Here is a 23,752-nt window from a genome sequence, read left to right on the forward strand (position 1 = left end):
AGAGAAAATCAAATGACATTAAAAAAAAAAAAAAGTAAAATAATAGTAATAATAGTGTTGATTGAAAATAAAAATGTAATAATTAAAAAGGTGAAAATCGAGTGAGGAAAAAGAAAAAAAATTAGTTTCTTAAGTAAAAGATGCAAAAAATGAAAATAAAAAAATATGAGAATAAAAAATTTTAAAAATTGAAAAAAGAATTGAAAATTAAAAAATAGGAAGACTAAAATGTGCAGTAGCGGCTGTCATTCACTTCCTCTATTATTCTGTTTGGTACGCCTTTTTCCCAGTCTGGGCGGTATTTCAGTTCAGCTTCATTCCAGGGCTCCTCAGTGTTGGAAGCCAGTCCTGCTTTTTAAGCCAGCCGTGTCTTAATTTCTCGTATTTATTTTTAATTACACCAGAGACAATTAGCGTTTCAGCCCCTGGGTGGCAGTGTTTCTGAATTGACTTCCGGGCCTCTCTAGCTCTTTTTTTCTTTTTTTTTTTTTCCCCTCTATGGCACTCACTACCGGTTTGTGGAGGTATGCGCCTCAGAGCTGCCTCTCTGATGGTCACACGCAGCTCTGGTCCCCAGGTTCCGAAAAAACACCTTCCCCCTGCAGTCTTTCAGGGTTTCCACCTGGGTTTGCCTCTGTATTGGGCTTAGCAATCAGAGTCGGAAAGAGCCCAGGTGTGCGGACCGTGGGTCTGTGCCCCAGACTAAGGAGCCTGCACTCCTTTGAAAATTATTAGTCTGACCCTCCTCGTCAGATTAAAATGAGTTGCTTTCAAGTGGTCACTTCTGTTAGCAGCTCAGAAGACCCCCCTCCTCATTCACGGATCACGGCAGTTCCAACTGCCGCCGATTTTTCTAGGCACAGACCTCCCGGCTCCTGCCGGTCCTGCGGTCCTGCGGCTGCCGCGCTTCCCTCACCCAGCGCTTCCCTCACCCACCGCGGGGATTAGAAACCGCCCCTCATTTCAGGCGAAATCTGACCTTTCCATGGTGCAGTGAAGAGTTTCTTTGAATCCGAATGTTTGCGCTGATAGGGGACCGGTGGTCTGGTGCTCCCAGAAGCTCAGTGTTTGCAGTTGTCGCGGAAAGTCAGGTTTCCACTAAAATCCTCCTTTCCTTGCAAGATGGCGAGGCGCCCGGCGAGCCCGCAGCTCCAGGAGGGGACCCAGCCCCTGTGGGTGCTGCGCGGTCAGAGGAACACTGCCCAGCACTCCCCCGCCTTCTCCTGGAGTTTAGCTGTCCCTTGGCTTGCCTACATACACTCCCTCTGCGAGCCTCTGCTGCTCCGACTCTCCGCCCCAGGAACAGACTCCAAACCCGACTCTATTCCGTCGCCATTTTCCTATCTCCCTAATGTGCTCACTCTTATTGTGTGGCTCTTAATACAGAAAGTGTATTTTCACCTGTTTCACTGCAGTAGTTCTTTCCACTATTGGGGCATCTGGGAACATAGGAAATAAAAAGAGTTTATCATCTTTTATATTTCCAAAGGGGGCTTTAAAACCCACTCTGAAAATTAATGGATCTTTTTAGTACTGCATATTTTGAAGAAACTTAGAATATAAATTCTCTAAGTATGTGGATCCTCTAGTTTATCCTAACATTTCTGAAATTATAAGAATGTATTGTTTCAGTAGAAATATCATTAAATAAACATCAGGTTGACAACAGAATCAATAGCATTATGTTCAAGACCATATCAATATATTGATGTTAGTGTTGTTAGAATGTCCCTGGGCTTTGGATGATTTTAAAAATTGAAAGTCAAGGAAAGGCCCAAGAGGTTCACAAATGAAAAGAAAATTGACTTAACAGTTAGGAGTCTTGGATTTGCAGTCAAACTGCCACTAGCTATGACTCTTTCAAAACCTCATGAATATATGATTTCATTCCCCTTGTGACTGAAACATTATTCCATATATAGAAGGAGGTCAAATAAAATAAAAGAAGGCAATAGACATTGAGAAGTTAAAAGTGCTTAATTGGTACAGTTGACCTCTGCTAAAATATGGAGACTTAGATTCTTGTTGAGTTACATGATGATACTCTTGGTGCGACCCTAGTTAACCTGACACATTAAGGGCTTCTCTCTTGCTACTAATTCCTCAAAAAATTAAAAATAGAGTTACCATATGACCCAGCAACCCCTCTTCTGGGTATCTACTCCCCAAAATTGAAAACATTTATTTGAAAAAAAATATGCACCCTTATGTTCATTGCAGCATTATTCATGGTGGCCAAGACATGGAAACAACCAAAGTGTCCCTCAATAGAATTGGATAAAGAAATGGTACATACATACAATGGAATACTACTCGGACATAAGAAGAGATGAAACACTGCCATTTGCATGGATGGATGGATCTTGAGAATATCATGCTAAGTGAAATAAGTCAGAAAAAGTCAAGAACCATATGGTTTCTCCCAGATGCCGGATATAAAACTGAAAGCAACAAACGAACAAACAAGAAAAACTCAGAGACACAGACAACAGAACGGTGTTTACAAGAGGGAAGGGGGTGTTGAAGGACAGTAAAGGTTAAAGGGGGTCAAATATATGGTGACGGCAGATTTGACTTTGGGTGGTGGGGTTACAATGCAATATACAGAGGTATCATAGAATTGTATACTTGAAACCTACATAATTAACCACTGTCACCCCAATCAATTTAATTAAAGTAAATAAAGTAAAAAAAAATCAATCAAAGGCTTTATAAAAATAAGTAAAATAAAATCATATCCTTGGACATTTAAACAATATTTAACTACATTAAAAAATGCTGCCTGGAGTTGGTGAAAACTCTTAGGCATATGTTTTATTCTGACTCTGATTTTTGCTGTGACAATTAACTTCCACTTGCCCCCATTTCCTTTCTCACTTCCCCCCCTCTCTTACCAGTGCCTCCTGCACCTCCCAAGTAAATGACATTTGCATTTGATTTTTTGTCTCAAAGTTTTTCTAAGAGAACCCAAATTAAGAAAGTAAAATTATACATTGTATGTTGGTTATATTGCTTCTGGAATCCCCTTCCTTTGCTTTGGTGGGAGGGTAGTGGTGAGGTGATGCGAATAAGTCTCTTTTTAAAAGCCCTGAATTACTCAAAAGGGCATCTTTTCTCTCTTAGTCCTCACCTTAAAATGTCGTGCTGAAGTTGGAATCCTGGTTGGTGTTAGGGCAAGTCTTTGAACTAACATCTCTAAGTAGTCCCTGCAGTGAGGTAGATAACAAAGCCTTTGGTTGTTCTCTGACCTTAGTATGTGAAACCCTTAGCTAGACAACCGAGCCTCCCGGTCAGCCTCCTATAGGTCCTTGGGTTAGGTGCTTTCCAGCTGCAAGTTGAGAGGTTCCCAGAGAAATTCACAGGGTGTAGGAAGAGCTTGTTGAGATAGGGGCAGTGATCTTGGGACAAGGGTGCACAAGGACAACTGGTGAGCCAAGTGATGGGGCAGGATCTTCACTGAGTGTCCTGAGGGAGAGATGGAACAGCTTCTGCCAGTTGGCAGAGGAGAATGAGCTTCTAGCAAACCTGTGGGAGAGGAGATTATTGGAGCCTGAGTTTTGAGTGGTAAGAACTTCACGGGCCAATGACAAGGCAGGGAAGTATTAAAGAGGAGTCTAGATAGACAAAACCAAACATTCAAAGGCATAGAGGCTTGAAATAGCTCATGTATTTATTCTGGGAAAAGTGTTTCCACAATCCTTGTGTAATGCCACTACTCTTATCACTTATGGCATCGTGTATTTTAATTTTTAATTAACGAATTGAAAATGGTTCTAGACACCAATGGTGGCAGGAGTTATAACTATTTCTCATAATTTTGAGAAGTAAAATATTTTCCTCACTAAAAATTTTATTTGAAACTTTAAAATTGACTAAACTTGAAACTTGCCATTGGATGGCTCTTTAAGTCGTAACTTCTTGGCTGGTTTTTCTGATTTTTAGCAATACTTGTGGTGATGTCAGTTCTTGTCATCTTCATTATCACTCATCTCTTGTCCCCAGGGGCCATTCACATTCTGGATGTCAAAGCAGGCAGCTGCCCAGCAGTGTTAGGATGGCTTTCATTTTGTTCTGATTGAGGAGGAATTGACATATTTGAAAAGCCTTCTTCAGCTTTCTTGCTGACAAAGATTACCATAAATTACATAAGTATTTTGATTTTGATCATATTCAAAGTACTGTTTAATAATAGGATATCTTTTTAGTTATTTTTGCTTTTGTTTTCCAGGAAGACACCAAGAGTCACATTTCTCAGCCAGCTGGCACGCTGGGTGCTAGTTCTTAAGGACACATTAGTAAATCTCCCAGCTCTATGGAACTCTGTTCTTGAAACAAGTGTTCATCTGTTAAGCTGTCAAGAATCCAAAAGGAATTATCACCCCAAGGTTCAAAGTCCTTCTGTGAGAAACTTAGTGTCATCTTGCAGCCTGGCTTCCTAAATCAGGATTGTAATTTGATTTATAATTTATGTAGGTCCACCTCTCCTCTAAGTTGGAAATAAATTAAATATCCAACAGAAGAGAAATGATTAAATTATAATATCACTCAATCATGGAAATGATTGTTTCTAATAGAAAACTTACATTCCAATTACTGTTAAGTAAAATCTTTATTCAAAATTGTACAACTGTTGATTAGTTATTTAACAATCAATAGAAATATGCCTAAAACTTAAAAACAAAGAATATGCTTGATATTTAACAATAATAATCAGCAAAGAGCTGAAAATAGCAGTTTATGTGGGGCATGAAATGGGTGGGAGAGAAAATTTCTTTTCCCACAAGCCTTGTAAAACTATTTGACACTAATTTATATAACTGGCTTAATTAATAAAAATAAAAAAGAGGACTATAAAATGATTTGGAAATACAAAAGAAAACTTTTTTAAAGTTTCATTTGGTTTTTAATTAAAATTACATAAGAATTTAGCTCTATTCAATTTGAAGAGAACTGTTTGATAAGGGGAAACTGAATTCTTGTCAGTCTCTTTCCAAGATTAACATAAGAAAGTAAGAAAATGTATACCTTATTTCCTTTACCATTTTGGTATAAATCTTATGTTAATGCCATACTTAATGAGTTTTATATAGTGGTTTACACTATTGTTTCTGCAAGAGTATATCTCTATCCCTATACATAGAGGGTAAGGCTATTGGCCTGGAAGGACTTTCTAATCCCATCAGGGTTTACAAAATCTGAAAAGAAGGTAGAAATAATTTTTAGGATTCACAATATTTAAAGCCTAGGAGCAAAAACTATGTCAGAACCATGAAATATTGCTGAGGATCTAGCTAGAAGAATGTGTCTGAAATGGATTCTCAATGTACCGCTTCCAAGGTGAATTATTAGGAGCCAAAGTCAGAATTCAAAGAGGATCAGAAGCAGAGAGCTAGAGAATAAAAGAAAAACCAAGAATACTGCCAATTACCCACCTACACGTTTAGATGTTGTTCCTGCCCTATTTGCTGGGTAGGCCTGATCTGTTTGAAAGGTTCTAGACAGAAGGGATTTGTTTTTCCCCAAAGCTCTGTCTTGGGGTCAGTGCTAGGAAACTTGATGGCTTAAGTGCTTGCTGAGATAGGAAGTGAGTTTTGAGGAATTGCTGTCCCATATCATTCCCTGAGAACTATGCATGTCCTAGGGAAGTCCTTCTTATTGCCAAGGGCTCTTGGTATTACCAAGTGCCTCTTCCATGTTCAAATCTGAGAATTTGAGAAAATTCTTTATTTTCAAATGTTGTATGCTGTGGAGTGGGACCAGATGGGCAATTGCCATGGAAGGAGCCAGGTAATTGGACAAGTAGTGGACAAGGCTGAGGTGATGGGTCTCCCATTTCTGGCATGCCAGGGCAATGCATACTTGTCATGAGGACAAACAGATATTATTTCCACTGGGATATTCTGGCTGAAACTTGGCTCTGGCTATGCTGGAGGTTCTCTTAACAGAGGGAAAAATTCTTTAATTCCATTACATACCTGTCAGGAGTCCATGTTTTGGGGGAAAATGGCAAAGATGGAAATGACTGTGATAAAATATTTTTTATTATTGATTTCAGAGAGGAAGAGAGAGGGAGAGAGATATAGAAACATCAATGATCACAGAAAATCATTGATTGGCTGCCTTCTGCACACTCCACACCAGGGTTCGAGCCCACAACCCAGGCATGTGCCATGATCTGGAATCAAACTATGACCTCCCAGTTCATAGGACAACACTCAACCAATGAGCCACACTGGCTGGGCATAAAATATATTTGATATAGTATATATTTGATACATCCAATAGGGACTTGGGAGGTGGGTCAATTGCTTTGTATGTAAAAGCCATGAAAGAGAAGAAATATTTATTGTCTTAATGACATATATCTTTGAATGATAAGTAGCAGATTGCCAGTTGCAAAGGTGGAGGGCTTAAAATAGCACCCTATTAAATCAAGATGCAAAGTTAGGGCTAAAAGCTGGAAATTGGACAGCCATTGGACATATATCTTAACAAAGGGGCAGTGACTGGTGTGAATGGGACTAAATGATGGCTTTGTAGTGTTTTGATGAGTTTAAATGGTAATTTAAAACTTTTAGGATTAACTGGGGAAATGACAGATAGAACTGGTGACTGACATTGAAATTGGATGCCAAGAAAATTTATTAAATCTCCATCTATAAATACTATATATTAATAATAATGAGAATTAGCAGTTATTGATTCATTGCTATGTGCTGAGTACTATGATAAATATCTTAGGTACATCATCTATATGCATGAAAGCCTAAGTGACCATTCGACCGTCTGACCATTTGACTGTCTGACCAGTAGTGATGATGCTCAATGACCACCAGGGGGAAGACGCGCAATGCAGGAGCTGCCGAGCTGCAGTGACTTGGCAGCTGCGGTTCTCGGGTGACGCACCTGGAACCAGAGAGGAGGGATCCCAATTCCAGGGTGCATCACCCAAGAACCACCCTCTCACAATCCGGGACTGCTGGCTCCCAACCACTCGCCTGCCTGCCTGCCTGATTGCCCCTAACCACTCCCCTGCCAGCCTGATTGATGCCTAACTGCTTCTCTGCTGGCCCAATTGCCCCCAACTGCCCTCCCTTGCTGGCCCGGTCACCCTCAACTGCCCTCCCCTGCAGGCCTGATTGCCAACAACTGCTCTCCCTCCAATGCAGACCCGGTTGCCACCAACTGCCCTCCCCTGCCGGCCTGGTTGCCCCTAACTGCCCTCCCCTGCTGGCCCAGTCGCCCCCAATTGCCCTCCCCTGCAGGTCTGGTCCCCCTCAACTGCCCTCCCCTGCTGGCCTGGTCGCCCCTAACTGCCCTCTCCTGATGGCCCGGTCACCCTCAACTGCCCTGCCCTGCCAGCCCAGTTGCCCCTAACTGCCCTCCCCTGATGGCCCAGTCGCCCCCAACTGCCCTCCCCTGCAGGCCTGGTCCCCTCCAACTGCCCTCCCCTGCGGGCCCAGTCACACCTAACTCCCCTCCCCTGATGGCCCAGTCACCCCCAACTGCCCTCCCCTGCAGGCCTGGTCACCCCCACTGCCCTACCCTGCAGGCCTGGTCTCCTCCAACTACCCTCCCCTGCCGGCCTGGTCCCCCCCAACTGCCCTCCTCTGCTGGCCTGGTCTCCCCCAACTTCCCTCCCCTGCTGGCCTGGTCACCCTCAACTGCACTCCCCTTCAGGCCTGGTCCCCCCCAACTGCTCTCCCTCCCCTGCAGGCCTGGTCACCCTCAACTGCCCTCCCCTGCTGACCTGGTCACCCCTAACTGCCTTCCCCTGCTGGCCTGATCGCCCACAACTGCCCTCCCTGGCCAGCTAATTTGTGGCGGTCATCTTTAACCACATGGGGGCAGCCATCTTGTGCAAGGGTGTGAGGGTCAATTTGCATATTACCTCTTTGTTATATAGGATATTTCTATTTGCTTTTCTGCCATTTCACCTTGTGAAATATTAAACAGATGAATAATATTGTTTTATTTTTAAACAGCTCTCTTCTTCTTCCAGCTGTTTGTGTCAGTGCCAGCTCTCATTAATGAAGTGTGATGGATTAGTTAAAACGTTAATGTCAGATGGTGAGTACTAGGGACTGTTCTTGTGAAATACTGGTGTATAAAGTCTGTACCAGTAGCAAGGACTGATAGTGCTCTTGGAGGAATCAAGACCTCTGTAAACTGTGGGAATGATTAATGGTTACTTCATCGTCTGTTTACATGGCAGAGTTTACACGCTGCTATTCCTGGCTTTTTCAATATAGGCTATATTTAACCAGACCCTTTCATTTTTAAAAATTATACTGTAATGGTACTTTTATTTATTCTCTCACAAATACACATTACCTACTATATGCTATGTGCTGTACTAGGTTCTGGGCATAAAGATAGAATAAGATGACATAATCCTTACATTCTTAGATACATAAAACATAATTTTATAAATATCTGTTTAATTATGGTGATGATAAACTGTTGAAGGGAAATAAAGGTATATGAGATATCAGGACACTAGTTCTCATGCAGGGATTAGGGAAGTGAGCACCATCTCATGTAGAATCATGTAGGCTTTCAGTAGATTTTGTTCTGAAAGCATGAAAAGTCACCAAGAAGAGAGACTGAAACGATAATGGTCTCCAACAAGAGACGATTAGAATAGTAAAATCATCAGATTTTAGGGTCTTATCTTAGTATGGTGGCATACAATATTATTTATACAATATAATATACGCACATCTATAAACCTACTTTTGCCCCACTCTGTGTGTGTGTGTGTGTGTGTGTGTGTGTGTGTGTGTGTGTGTATTTGTCCATTTATCTATTGATAGACACCTAGTTGCTTCTATATCTTGACTATTGCTAATACTATAATGCTGCAATGAACATAAGGGCACATACATTGTTTTGAATTAGTGATTTTGTTTTCTTCAGATACATACCCAGAAGTATAATTGCTGGGTTATATGGCAACCTTATTTTTAAGCTTTTGAGGAATCTCCATACTATTTTCCATAGTGACTGCATCAATTTACAATCCCACTAACGGTGCATGAGGGATCCTTTTGAGGGCAGGAAACTTGGATGGAAGGAACTAATTGTGACATTTTGACCGTAGGTTATTTATAAGAACCCTTTATAGGTCATCCAGGCCGGGTATCCTGGCTGAAAATGTAGAATTGGGAACCATTTATGGGACTTCTCTGTATAGTTTGTGTACCTGGCTAAGTCCAAGGAAGGGGTAAATCTTTCAAATATGCACAAAGGTGGCTTATATTCACAATTTGTACATTCACAGAGCTGTCTTCCCAGAAGGTCTGCCCTTTTTTTTTTTTCTTTTGCATTCATTCACACAGGCTCTGTGAGCTATCAGCAGGCCTGATCCATAAAATTAATCTAAACTGGAAATTGGATGAGAAATGAGTGTAAAGGAAAGGAACTAGGAAGTCAATATAAGTGAGTGAGAGGAATTAAGGAACAGGACAATATGATGGGGATATAAAGTGAAAAGAGAGAAGAGATTAAAGCAAACACAGGATGAAGCTACCAAGGAGGGATGTTTTAGTGGTATCAAATACAGAAAAAATGTTCAATAGGAGTTAGAAATTGAAAGCCATTATTGAGTGTGACTGTGGGGATGTTAATTGGAAAATTTAGAAAAAGTTGAGAATAGGATTAAGGTATACTTCATTTATATGTTCTCTCGTTCATTCATTCATTCATTGAAATTATTTACCCAAAGCCTTTCTAGGTCCCAGACATATGCTGTTAGTGAGTTCTTGATGAAGACACTCGAGGAGTTTAGCTAAGAGAAAAAGATGATGGGGGCCAGAGGAAGCCTCTTTTATGAATATTCATTCAAGAAAAGTGAATCTAGATACCTTTAAAATAGGATTAAGAAAACCAGTGTATGAAGAGTGGTTGAAATTTATAGGGATGTTTGGAAGAAAAGGAAAAAGCATGTGAATAAAGACTTTAGAAATGTGAGAGATGAAAAGACAGTTACATTATTAGAATAATGTTGAGGTGGAGATTATATAAATTTTATGTCATAGGCACTAAATTTATCAATCAGTTTTAATGCTGCTCAAATATATTTTCTAGACTAGCTTTAAATGCTTTTTTTAACCTCTAATATGAATTTGGGCATGATTAACTATTAGATTAATAGTCTAGTTTAAGTTAAAATTTACTAGATTAAAGCTTGGTTGGTAGGCCAACGACAGAGAACTTAGAAACTTGGGCATTTAGTTAAATTCTTAAGTGTTTTTATTTATAGTGCCATCTGCCACATTCTCTACTTTTGCATGAATGGAGAGCCAATCAATAAATGAAGACATTACTGGGAAATAAATTCTGAAAAATTAATTTTATGTGTAAGTAACCTGCACTATGGTTTATATTTCTCAAAATTACGGTTATTGGTTTGCTTTTTAATTTCCTTAAAATATTTTTAATGTACTAAATCTGGGGCAGTAGATATATTAGTGTTTCCATATATTAGCAACAAAAACATTTGGAAAATGAAACTTAAAATCATATGCTTTTTATTAGCATCAAAACATTATATACTTATGAATAAAGTTAACAAAAGTGTGCACAAGTTCTCACCACATCTTCGCCAGCACCTGTCATTTGTCTTCATGATTCTAACAGATGTGAGGTGATAGCTCACTGTGGTTTTGATTTGCATTTCTGATTACTCATTTCCTTTATGCACTGAATAATACTACATGTCTTTAGCAAATATTTTCTCCCAGTCTGTTGCTTATCTTTTCAGTCTCTTGACATTTTCTTTCTTAGAGCAGGTTTTTTTATTTTAATGAAGTCCAGCTTATTAGTTATTTCTTTCACAGATTGTGCCTTTGGTGTTATATCTTAAAAGTTTCACCATACCCAAGGTCAATTAGATTTTCTCCTATGTTACCTTGTAAGAGCTTTATAGTTTTGGGTTTTACATTTATGTCTATGATCCATTTTGGAATAAATTTATTTTAAACAATTTATTTTTGAGAATGGTATGAAGTCTGTATCTTGATCTATATTTTTGTACATTGAGGTCCAGTTGTTTCAGCACCATGTGTAAAAAGACTTCCTTTAAATAATTTCCCAGCTTTTTTGAGATGTAATTGACATATAACATTGTGAAAGTGTAAGCTATAAAATGTGATGACTTGACATACATATTGTAAAATGATAACCTCAATAAGGTTATTTCACACATCCATCACCTCACATAGTGTACGTGTGTGGGGGGGAGGAGGTTGTGGTGAGAACATTAAGATCTACACTCTTAGCAACTTTCAAGTACAGTTTTGTTAACTGTTTTCATCATGCTTCACATTAGATCACTAAAACTTATTAATCCTATAACTGGAAATCTGTACCTTGTGATCACTAGCTCCTCATTTCCCCACTCTTAGCCCCTGGCAACCATGCATCTACTCTCTGTTTCTATAAGTTTAATTTTTTTAGATTCCATATATAAATGGTATCATACAATATTTATCTTTCTCCATAAGACTCATTTCTCTTAGCATAATGCCTTCAAGCTTCATCCATGTTATCTCAAATAGCAGATTTTCTTCTCTTTTTATGCTAAATAATATTCTATTGCAAGTATTACCCATCATCTATTAATAAACACTTGGGTTTCTTCTACCTTTTAGCTATCCTATCTAATAATCGTATCTAATTAAGAGGTAATATGCAAATTGACCATCACTCCAACACACAAGATGGCTGCCTCCATGAGGTCAAAGATGGCTGCCCCCATGTGGACACATGATGGCCACCACAAGATGGCCGGCAGGGGAGGGCAGTTGTGGGGGACCAGGCCTGTAGGTGAGGGCAGTTGGAGGTGACCAGGCCTGCAGGGGAGGACAGTAAGGGGCAACCAGGACATCAGGGGAGGGCAGTTAGGGGTGACCAGGCTGGCAGGGGAGGGCAGTTAGGGGTGACCAGGCCGGCAGGGGAGCAGTTAGGTGTCAATCAGGCTGGCAGGGGAATGAGTAGGGGGTGGTCAGGCTAGCAGACAAAAGCAGTTAGGGGCAATCAGGAAGGCAGGCAGGTAAGGGGTTGGGAGACAGCAGTCCTGGATTGTGAGAGGGATGTCCCAGATTGGAGAGGGTGCAGGCTGGGCTGAGGGACACACCACCCTGCATGAATTTCATGCACCGGGCCTCTAGTATATATAATAAAAGCCTAAGCGACCATTACACAGAATGACCAGAAAGACCATTTGCTATGATGTGCACTGACTACTAGGGTGCAGACGCTCAATGCAGGAGCTACCCCCTGGTGGTCAGTGTGCTCCCACAGGGGAAGCGCTGCTCAGCCAGAAGCCAGGCTCACAGCTGGAGAGTGCAGCTGCGGTGGCGGGAGCCTCTCCTGCCTCCGTGGCAGTGCTAAGGAGCAGCGAGCAGTAAGGAGCAGTGAGCAGGCGGGTGGTAAGGAGCAAGGGGTCCTGGACTGCGAGAGGGATGTCCAACTGCCAGCTTAGGCCCACTCCCCGAGTGGAATGGGCCTAAGCTGGCAGGCAGACATCCCCCAAGGGGTCCTGGACTGCGAGAGGGCGCAGGCTGGGCTGAGGTACCCCCCGTCCCCAGTGCAAGAATTTTGTGCACTGGGCCTCTAGTTGTGAATAATGCTCCTATGAAAATTGTTGTATACATATTTATGAGTCTCTGTTTTCAATTTTGGAGGGTATATACCTAGAAATAGAATTGCTGGATAACACAGTTATTCTATTTTTAAATTTTTGAAACTAAAATATAATATTTCAACTCATCTCATTAACTTAGGGTTTATCTGGGTCAGTAAATGATCCCTAATGCCTTTAGGAAAATTTGAAAGTTTTGAAAAGCAAGTATCTAATTGTGAAACTTATAGGTGCAAGGCACTTTTCTGCATACTGCCTTTTTTTCTGGAAGACATCATAATCAATTTCACACTCCAAAATTGCTTCTCTCAGAAGGACACTTTTCATTGAACCACAGTGTTAACTTATGAGGGTATAAGCACATGATTAGAATTGAAGTTTCCTACTCATTTGTCAACAATACTTTGCCAACTTACACTTTAACTGCTAATTCTGGGACACTTAAACTCCGTCCATTTTTCTTCAGGCTTATCCTCACCCAAAACCATGAAATCAATGCTATTACACCTGCTAAGTAGTTGGCTCTGTCTCAAGTCAGCCATTTTATTCATGAGGATTTCAGTTTTAGATTATTATTCAGATTCATAAAACATAGTCTTATTAAGAATAAAGTTTATTAATTTTAAGAAAGCACAGAGTGTTAGAAGCACAGAATCATGCTTAGAGCCGCATCATGGAAGCTGCAGACTTCTGGATGCAGATTCAGTGGCCCATCGGATGTGTTTTGGTCATGAGGGATGACAACTGGCATGCATTTGGGTTGTATCAACAGAGGACATTCTCAAGTCTTTGGATCTTTTCAACTTGCATACTTTTCCAGTTCACTGGTGCCTGAAGGATTATGGACTTAGTTCTCATTCGTCAGTTTAGCTATGGTCCATGATTTACCAGGCTATATAATAAACAGTCCTGACAATGAAGTTCAGTATGCTCAGGGACATTTATTTCCAAAGAATACATTCCTTCAGTTGATACTGAAAAAAGTTTGACTGATTTAACCTTCACAATGTCATCAGTTAGATACTGTTAGTAGCCTCTTTTATAAATGGGGAGATTGATGTTCAAGAAGGTAAATGATTCTACCACTCAATAAATATTTGTTGAAATGAATTGCATAATCTCTATAGAGTAAATATGGGGAAAATATAGCAAAACATCTGATAGTGTTACATTAGGAAGTTTAAAGTCATTTTTTATAAGATCTTTTCTCAAGTTAGATGAAGCTTACCCATTAAGATATATCAGAATTCTAGAATAATATCAGATGTTCAACTATTGAACCCTATGCATACAAGTTCTATTTCAGGCAGGGACCAAATTGTATCTCTAACTCTTAGCATGCATAATTGAGTGTATGCCCTAAATAAGTATAGGCTACCTTTTAATAGAAAAAAAAAGAACAAATTAGCAATTTTTTGCTATCCTTCTTCCTAAGTGCATCAGGCTGTTGAGAAGTTGAGCAATATGAAAGAGATATAATGAAACAAAACATGGTCTGCATTAAGGAAATAAAACAGGTCTTATTTAATTAATTTTATATAAAAATTTCTCATTATACTTGAAAAAGACCTATCAAATTGGCTAATGTCTTGTGAAACTTGTAAAGATTTTAGAATCAAGGTTATGCTATACATTCCCTTTTAATAATTCTTTTCTTTGAATATTTGCAAAAATTGAATCTTAGTATAAATATCTATTTTTACACCTGACCAGTTAATCACCTATGAATAGATTGCATTTTAAAAAAATCAACATAATAAATTGCATTTTCTCTGCCTTTAATACTCTGCTAACTTAGAATATTTTCCTTAACCTCAAATTCATTTTTTAAAAGTTGGCTTCTCCCTGGCATTCTCCCTCCCAGGAGCATGCCCTTGCCTCTCTCCCTCACTCTTCCCTCCACTCACCCCCCAGGTTCATGACCTTTACCTTCCTCACTTCTAAGCTCCAAGTGCCTTTCCTTTGATTAAAAATAAGTAAATACATAAATAAAAGCTGGCTTTTCCCTAACAGTTTTGGGAATGCCAACCAGTGAACTTCAACTGAGTGTACTTCCTTGCATTTTAAAAATGGCAGACATGAATATTCTGTGAAATTGCTTGTGGTCATCAAATTGAAGTTTTTGTTCTGTTTTTATTTATCTGTGTGTTTTTAACAGCCATTTTGGCCGTGTGTGTGGGGGGGTGGGGGGGGGGGCGCGGATTCCACAAATCAGTGTTCAAAAGAAATTGCGGTCTGGGAGATTTTCCAGTGAATTTGCCTTTTGAGAAACTGCTTGTTGTGTTACAGAAATAGTTTGTACTCATTAAGAAAATCTTGAATTATATTCAAAATTATTTGAAACAAACCAGAGTAAAAGTCTAAATCCGATGCAAATAGGGAAGTTATTGCACTTTCTGTTACAGCCAATGGCAATCTGCCTGTGTGTGCACAGCCAAAAATTAGATCACGCTTTGCAACTTTCACTTTACAGGGAGATAACTTCCCAGTCAGTCTGAGAGAGAAGCAGCCTTGAGAATATCAAGAGCCAAATTCCAAACTCAACCATCACTCTACCAATATTTCTCTCACCTCATATCCTTCAGCAAACCTTCGTCTCTGTAAATAAAACTGAGATTTGCCATATGTTTGGTCACCCTATCCATCTGGGGAACTGAGACATGTGTTCAGCAATTATATGCAGCATTCCCTACGCAAGGCTCTTGCATTAATTTAATAACAAAACAACACTCCGGTTAATTGTTTCCTATTGAGCTGGCCTTGAATTATACAGAGGCATATAAAAGGTTGCCTAGCAGATGTGATTTCAACAGCCTGGGGGAAGCCACTTTCTCAGAGAAACAACACTACCATTACCAAGATGCATCTACCCGTTCTTTGATATTTGCAATGTTTGCAAAGTGCATGTGGGTACAGATTCAACAATTAGATAATTAGATATATCTGAGAGTAATAAGCAGCTTTAATTTACACTAAATACTGGTGGCAGGTATTAAATTGTTTTTGGAGGTATGGGGAAGGAGACAGCACGGGACACCTGTCAAGAAGGTGGGATCATGTAGGAAGAAAGGGATGCAGAAAGGGCTTTTGGGAGATGATATAAATGGGAAAGTATAACTAAGACCCATTCAAAGTTTGTCATAATTTCTGAATTTTAAAACATGTTCATATTTTGTCATATTTGTTTCAGAATTTTTTTTTAAATGATGAAAATTGAAGTTGCAGTCCTTTCCTTTCCCTTTCCAGGGCGTATGCTTCTTCCTCTCTCTGGAGGCAGTTCTCATGATGTTACTATGTATTCAGTCCATACTTTTGTGCTTTCATGATATACATATGCATCTGAAACCAATGCATGCTTCTTATATTGTTCTGTTTTTAATTTACATAACTGGCTGCATATACTGATTTTTTTTTTTCTGCAACTTGCTTTTCCCCCCCACTCATATGTTTGAGCTCTATCCATTTTAACTATTGAATGTACTTCTTTGTTTGAATGTATTTACCATCTCCCTCCCTTGGGATATTTAGACTATTTTCAAATCTTCGTTATTAGAGGTACTGCTGGAATGAAATTCATGATCATGACTCCTTATGTTCCGTGGGAAAGGCCCTCTAGGGAGTTGCTGGGTAATAGGGCATGCCCGCTGGGCACTAGATACTGGGCCATTTGCTCTTCCTGGCAGTTGTAATTGTTTTTTGAGGGCTGTCAACTTAATACAAATATGTATTTTTTTCTAATTAATGCCTACAACTGTTTGAATTCCCTCATGGAATTCCTTTTCTAATAATACTAGTAAATGTTTTTTTCACCTTTCCAGTTTCTTTAGTGTGATAAGTTTATTCAGATTTTTTACTTCTTTTTAAGGTCAAATATAATAGTTTTCTATTTTGCTTGGGAATCATCTTTCTCTAGATATTTACAAACTTCAAAGTTATAGTCACAAATAATATTTTCTGATAATTACTTTCACTTTCCTTTGTAGTCGTGTCTTCATTTCCATTTCTAAACTTGTATGTGTTACCTTCTTTTGTTTTTCTTGCTCAATTTAATCCATAACTTGTATATTTTCAAAGAACCAGGTTTAGTTTTATTTTTTTTCCATTTAAACATTTTTTTTAGATTCTTCTTGTTGATTTCATCTTTCTACTGTTTTTTGAATTAATTTATTTTTTTGATGGTGTACCTAGTTTCTTTTTATTTTTATTGATTTCAGAGAGGAAGTGAGAGGGAGAGAGAGATAGAAACATCAATGATGAGAGAAAATCATTGATCGGCTGCCTCCTGCATCCCCCCACACTGGGGATCAAGCCTGCAACTGGGGCATTTGCCCCAGTTTAAAAGAATGTTTTGGTTGTGTCCCATTAGTTTTTGTATATCTAGTAAATGTTTATTGAGCACTTACTATGTTCATTGATTTAGGAGCACGTAAGCACACAATTATTGCCACAAAGGTATTTACATTCTGTAAAGTTTGTATATTACTTTATCTGCTGTAAAGTGCTCCTTTTTATTGCTTTCTATATAGTTTGTTGCTTCACTTTTATATATTCCTTTTTTAAAAAAATAATTATTTATTATTGAAAGTATTACATATATCCCCTTTTCCCCCCTATTGACCCTTCCCCCCACCCCCAGGCCTTCAGCACTGAATTGTCTGTGTCCATGGGTTATGCATATATGCATACAAAGTCTTTGGTTGATTACCTCCCACCCATGCACCCTCCCCCACTTTCCCTCTGAGATTCCACACTCTGTTCCATGCTTCCATGTCTCTGGATCCACTCTGTTCATCAGTTTATTTTTTTTTTATATCTTCCTTGATACAAGGGTTATGTAGGAGAATGTTTCCTAATACCTGAATACTTAAAGATTTTTTTGTGGTTTTTTTGTTTGTTTGTTTCTGATTTAATTGCATTTTATTCCAAGTACAAGGTTTTCTTCGTAGCCAGACATATTATCAATTTGGTAAATATAGATATACTCTTTATTTTTTGTTAACTAGATCTATCTCATTCTGAGAGAAACCTATTGTAGGCTTTTATTTTAATAGTGTACATATCTAATTCTAATTCTATTTGGAATGATTATGCTTTATATAATTAGTTGCTTAATTATCTTACACATACTAATTTATGATTATTGTAGTTTATTCATAAGTTGTACTTTCTATTCTGATATAACATCTATTTGTATCCAATTTATTGCTTTTAACTTTAATTTCATTCATTTGATATTCCATTTCCACTCTGTTTTGTTTGCCTTTGCCTGATATTTTTATTTTTTTGCCTAACTCTTTATTTTCAACCATTCTTTATAACTTTGTCATACATGTATTTTTTTGAAGCAATGGATAGTCTTTGTGTGTGTGATTTAAAAAACAACAACACACACACAGTCGGATTAATGTTACATTTTGGTTTGTCCACATTTAGTGTAAGGCTGATTTGCTTGTTTTATTCCTTCTATCTTTATGTTTGTAAGTTACACTTTTTTGTTGAGTTCTTTTCTCCTTTTCTGGCAGGATTGATAAAGTTTGTGGAATCCCTTGTCACGTCCCGCGTGTTTCAGGGTTCCCGTTCAGGTCCAGTTTCTGGAGAAGGCCGCAATCAAAATGAAAAGAAGCTAGACAAGAATCAATTTGGGTAAATGGGGGCCAGGCGGGAGCCCACCTCTAGTGGGAGGACTACTCACTGCTCTGGCCTTTGCCATCCCTTTTATTGGGGTTCTGAGATACACCCATATCCTTTAGGCAGGAAATTCCAATAACAGACAATCAGCAAAAATTTACATATGATTAACAGGTGAGAGTTGCTTTAACTACCAATGTCTCAACTAAACAATGAGTGACTAGCTCTGATCATTCAGAGCGATTAAGGTTGACCAAAGCATTCCGGATTCCCTTTTCACATTTAACTTCCAATGTCTCAATGTTCGGTTCCGGCAAAAGTTGCAATTTATCCCATTACCCCCTTGTCAATTTGGAACTTCTACTTTATTATCTCACTAGAGACCCGATGCATGAAATTCGTGCACGGGGTGCGGGTTGGGGGGGGGGGGTGTCCCTTAGCCCAGCCTGCACCCTCTCCAATCTGGGACATCCCTCTCACAATCCAGGACTGCTGGCTCCCAACCACTTGCCTGCCTGCCTGCCTACCTGATTGCCCCTAATCGCTTCTGCCTGCCAGCTTGATCACCCCCTAACCACTCCCCTGCCAGCCTGATCTACACCTAACTGCTCCCCTGCCAGCCCAATTGCCCTTAACAACCCTCCCTTGCCAGCCTGGTCACCCCTAACTGCCCTCCCCTGCTGGCCTGGTTACCCCTAACTGCCCTCCCCTGCAGGCCTGGTCACCCCCAACTGCCCTCTCCTACAGGCCTTGTCCCTCCCAACTGCCCTCCCCTGCAGGCTTGGTCCCCCCCCCCAACTGCCCTCCCCTGCAGGCCTGGTTGCCGCTAACTGCCCTCCCTTGCTGGCCTGATCACCCACAACTGCCCTCCCCTGCAGGCTATCTTGTGGTGGCCATCTTGTGCCCAGCTGGGGATGGCCATCTTTGACCACATATTCTGTTGTGATTTATTTTGTATTTGGTTATAGAATTTTAGATTGCCATTTATTTTCTCTCATCACTTTGAAAATATTACTCCACTGACTTTTAGCCTCTCCATTCATAGTCAAATTATTATTTCTTAGAACATGATTTTTATTCTCTACTAACTTTAAGAACTTTCTTTTTGGATTTGTTGTTTCATAGTTTTCACTAGATATTTTTACATGTTTATTTAATTTTGCTTTTATTTTGGATCTCTGTGAGTTTTAAATATGAATATAAGATGGCTTTCATCTAGTCCAGAATTTTACTAAGCATATATGTGTTGGACCTTTATTCCTCTTCTGTCTTTTAACATACTTCTTTTTCTTTTTTCTTTTTATCGCTCTTCTGCATTCTGTGATTTTACCCTGTTTTATTTTCAATTTTACTGAAAAATTTTAACTATGCTCAATTTTCATTTAATCTTTCCATTTAATTTTCAATTTTAATGTCTATATTTTTTATTTCTAGCAGTCTTCTTGATTCATTTTTATATGTTCATTCTTGTTTTATGAGCTTTGTACCATTCTTAATACTTTAGTTCTTTGTTTTATTTATTCGGTCACTGAAAGGATACCTATATCTTTTCAATGTTGTATTTCCGTTTCTTTTTTTTACATAAAATTCTTGGATGTTAACTCTACTATGTACTTTATTTGGGCACTATCACTCATCATCAATTGATTTTGTGTTGTGTTTTTACTATTTTGTTGTGAGCTCATTTTTAGTAGACTTAATTTTTAATTTTTTTTTTTTTTCTGTGAGAATCCTTTGTAGCCTGGGTTGCAAGGATATATTCCATAATTGGCTGTACATTATTTCTATTATGTATTCCAGGAAAAGAGCTACTCTGGGACAATTTTATGTTAATCTTTTGGCTTAATGTTCCTTGAACCATTAGGGTAATGAGTACCTGTCTCCAAACCCATCCAAAATACAAAAGGAGTTTGACTTTTAGTGGATACATTTTTTCCCTGCTGAGAGCACCATCAGAGATAGATGAGTTTGGTTGTATTTCCTGTGCTATTGTACATTGACAAATCAACAAATGACAAGTGCTGGTGAGGATGCAGAGAAAAAGGAACCCTCGTGCACTGCTGGTGGGAATGCAGAGTGGTGCAGCCACTGTGGAGAACAGTATGGAGTTTCCTCAAAAAACTAAAAATGGAACTTCCATTTGACCCAGTGATCCCACTTTTAGGAATATATCCCAAGAAACTAGAAACACCAGTCAGAAAGGATATATGCACCCCTATGTTCATAGCAGCACAATTCACCATAGCTAAGATTTGGAAACAGCCTAAGTGCCCATCAGCAGATGAGTGGATTAAAAAACTGTGGCACATCTACACAATGGAATACTATGCTGTGGTAAAAAAGAAGGAATTCTTACCATTTGCAACAGCATGGATGAACTGGAGAGCATTATGCTAAGTGAAATAAGCCAGTCAGAGAAAGATAAATATCACGTGATCTCACTCATTGATGGAATATAATAAACAACATAAAGTGATGAACAAAAACAGATCCAGAGACAGAGAAGCATTGATCAGATACTCAAACCTCAGAGGGAAGGTAGGGGAGGGTTGGGTAAGAGGGAGAGATCAACCAAAGGACTTGTATGCATGCATATAAGCCTTACCAATGGACACAGACACCAGGGGGGAGAAGGTATGAGTGGCAGGGGGGAGTAATGTGGGGAGTTAAGGACACATATGTAATACCTTAATCAATAAAGAAAAAAAATAATTAAAAATGGAACTGCCTTATGACCCAGTGATTTCATTTCTGGGAAGATATCCAAAGAAACTTGAGACACTAATTTGAAATAACAGATGCACACCTATGTTCATTGTAGTGTGTTTTACAATAACAAACACTTGAAAGCAGCCCAATGCCCAGCAGTAAATGAGTGGGCAAAAAAACTGTAATGGAATTCCATTTACATAATGAAATACTACTTGGCTGTAAAAAAAGAAGGAAATCTTATCATTTGTGACAGCATGGATGGACCTGTAGAGCATTATGCTAAGTGAAATAAGCCAGTCAAAGAAAGACAAGTACCATACGATTTCACTCATATGTGGGATCTAGTAAACAAATCAACTAACAAGCAAAATAGAGACAGACTCATAGATAGAGAGCAGGCTGACAGCTGTTGGTGAGGGTGTGGTGTGGGAGTGGGGTGAACAGATTGAGCAAAGAGTAAAAAAAGATAAAAAACCATGGATATGGACAACAGTGTGGTGATTGCTTGGAGGGTGGGGGGTCATGGGAGGTGAGGCTATAGGGGGAATAAATGCTGATGGATGGAGACTTGACTTGGGATGGTGAACACATAATACAGAGTCCATGCAAATGATGTGTTGTAGCATTATGCACCTCAATCCTGTATACTTTTGTTAACCAGTGTAAATTCAATAAAAAGGAAAAAAAGTTTTAAAATGAAACAAAAAAGAAAATAAATAGAAACATAAGGAAATGGCATATATCTGCATTAAAGAGAAAGGAAAGAAAACGTGTTTTAAAGTAGGCAGTACAAAGTTCCATATGTGCTCTCTGGACAAGCGCTATAGAAATTCCACGAAAGGGGCAGGTAGCAGTAACTTTAGCTTTAGAACTTGGGATAGTCTTCGTATTTCATGTTGATATGGCTAACTAGTGGTCAATTTTTATTTGACACATCTGTTTGTGAGAACTATGTGCAAGGCACTAGAGATTCAATGAAAAAGGCAACACTTTTTCCTTGTCAGGAATTATGATTTTTAGGGGACTCTACTCAGGAGTTGATTTTTTTTAGGCTTTGTCATAGACTTAGTTCGTGACCCACAGCAAACATATGGATATCACTGGTCATGTTTAAGAATGAAAGTTGTAATGAGGGAACAGAGCAAAACAAACAAACAAACAAAAAACTAGTCATTGTATAATAACAAAAGAAACAAAATAAAACCTTTGTTGTTTTAAGCAGACTCTTCTACCAGTCTATTGAGAACAGTGTCCTTAATGGCTGATGCTTCCCAAGAAATCAGCAAATGCAAGATTTGATAGTGATTCTTTATTAAGATTTTGAAAGTTTCTATGAACATGATGAATTAAAACATAAATTTATCAGTGTTTGGCATGCTAGATGTAGAGATAGAATGTCCACTCATTCTGATCTTGTTGTTAGCGACTAAATGGGAAATGCAAAACAATACATTTTGACTTGAAAGTTATAAATACTTTCAAAATGACAATGTAAAAAGAATACTGTCCAACTTGAAATTCTTCAGTGAGTCCCTGATAAAGGGGCATTCAGATTCATAATATCTTAACTATAATATTAATTATAACGTTTTTTTTCCCTTTCAACATAATGGATTTTATAAGAGTTCTTTATATGCAAATCCAGAACACTAGAAAAAATTTTAAAATTATGTCAATTCAAACCCTTTTATTTCTGCAATTGTTTCATGGTTGCCATGGCTTTGAAAGAAGTATTAATGTATTCAGAATTTCTTCTCTCAGTGGTCTGTGGCTTTTCTAAGAAACCAGCCTTGCTACTACAAGGGAAGCAGGGGCTCTCAGTGGCCACAGGAGCCTCGTTACTCCTGCCAGAGCACAGAGCAAACGAGGGCCCTGTCTGAATTTATTTACAGAATCCTATCTGCAACAGATCAGCTGCTGAATATTTATGCCCAGAAAGTGTGGGGAAATCAAACAAGATTTCTCTGGCGCTTACTTTACAATTCATGTTTTCTCCAATTTGCTCAGTTTTAATATTCCAAAGTATAACGCACAGATATTTGCTTTAGGCAAGCTGCTCCGACTCCCCTCTTTCTTGGGCCTCACTGTATCATACTTCCTGCCCCACTTGGATGTATGTCCATCACCACCTCGTCAGAAAGCTCCTGTAGGCAAGCAGCCTTGTGACATTTATCTTTGTACCTTCACTGCCTGGTCAGTGCCTGCATCAGAGTGAGGGAAAACATGCCAATGGAATAAATCAGCCATTTTCAACTTTTTTTTTTTTTTTTTTAAATCTCATGGCACACACAAACTGAGTACTAAAATTCTGAGGCACACCAAAAAATATATTTTTTTTGCTGACCTGACTTAAGAAACGGTATAATTTTAATTTATTCACACTGGACAGCTATTGTGTTGTCATTTTTTTATTTGACAATCTAAGGGAAAAGAGGTTGGTGCCCCAAACTAAATAGTCAGGTATTGCATGTTTTAAGAATTCTTGCAGCACATGGGTTGAAAAATTGTTGGAATAAGTCAACCCCAGGTTTAAATTCTGGAAGAACAACAAATTGATGAAAATGGGAGTGAGGTAATCATTTGTGGAATCATATACTGTATCAACTTACTTACATATACTAATTACTTGTCATCCATTTGTTACAATTATTTTCATTCCCTTTATAGACAAATGTATTTGTTTTTGTTTGTTTGTTTGTTTTTACTAACTTTCTAAAAAATGCAGAAGAATAAACAAAGGTCTCTGGGAGCTGCAAGCTTAATCTA

At 38.8% G+C, this 23,752-nt stretch overlaps 1 long non-coding RNA gene across 4 annotated transcripts in view; it reads left to right on the forward strand.

Moving 5' to 3' along the window:
* Window positions 1-23,752, forward strand: part of LOC129148554 (uncharacterized) — a 277,290-nt gene that overhangs the window by 110,698 nt on the left and 142,840 nt on the right. The window contains exon 4 of one of the 4 annotated variants that reach the window (XR_008555511.1): window positions 3,943-4,139. The exons of 2 other annotated variants lie outside the window; for them this stretch is intronic. This is a non-coding gene — a long non-coding RNA (uncharacterized LOC129148554). Of the gene's footprint in view, window positions 1-3,942; window positions 4,140-23,752 lie in introns of those variants that run through there. One more of the 4 variants, XR_008555515.1, reaches the window with a different exon arrangement.

This window comes from Eptesicus fuscus, chromosome 3, assembly GCF_027574615.1.
Source record: "Eptesicus fuscus isolate TK198812 chromosome 3, DD_ASM_mEF_20220401, whole genome shotgun sequence".
Lineage (NCBI taxonomy): Eukaryota > Metazoa > Chordata > Mammalia > Chiroptera > Vespertilionidae > Eptesicus > Eptesicus fuscus.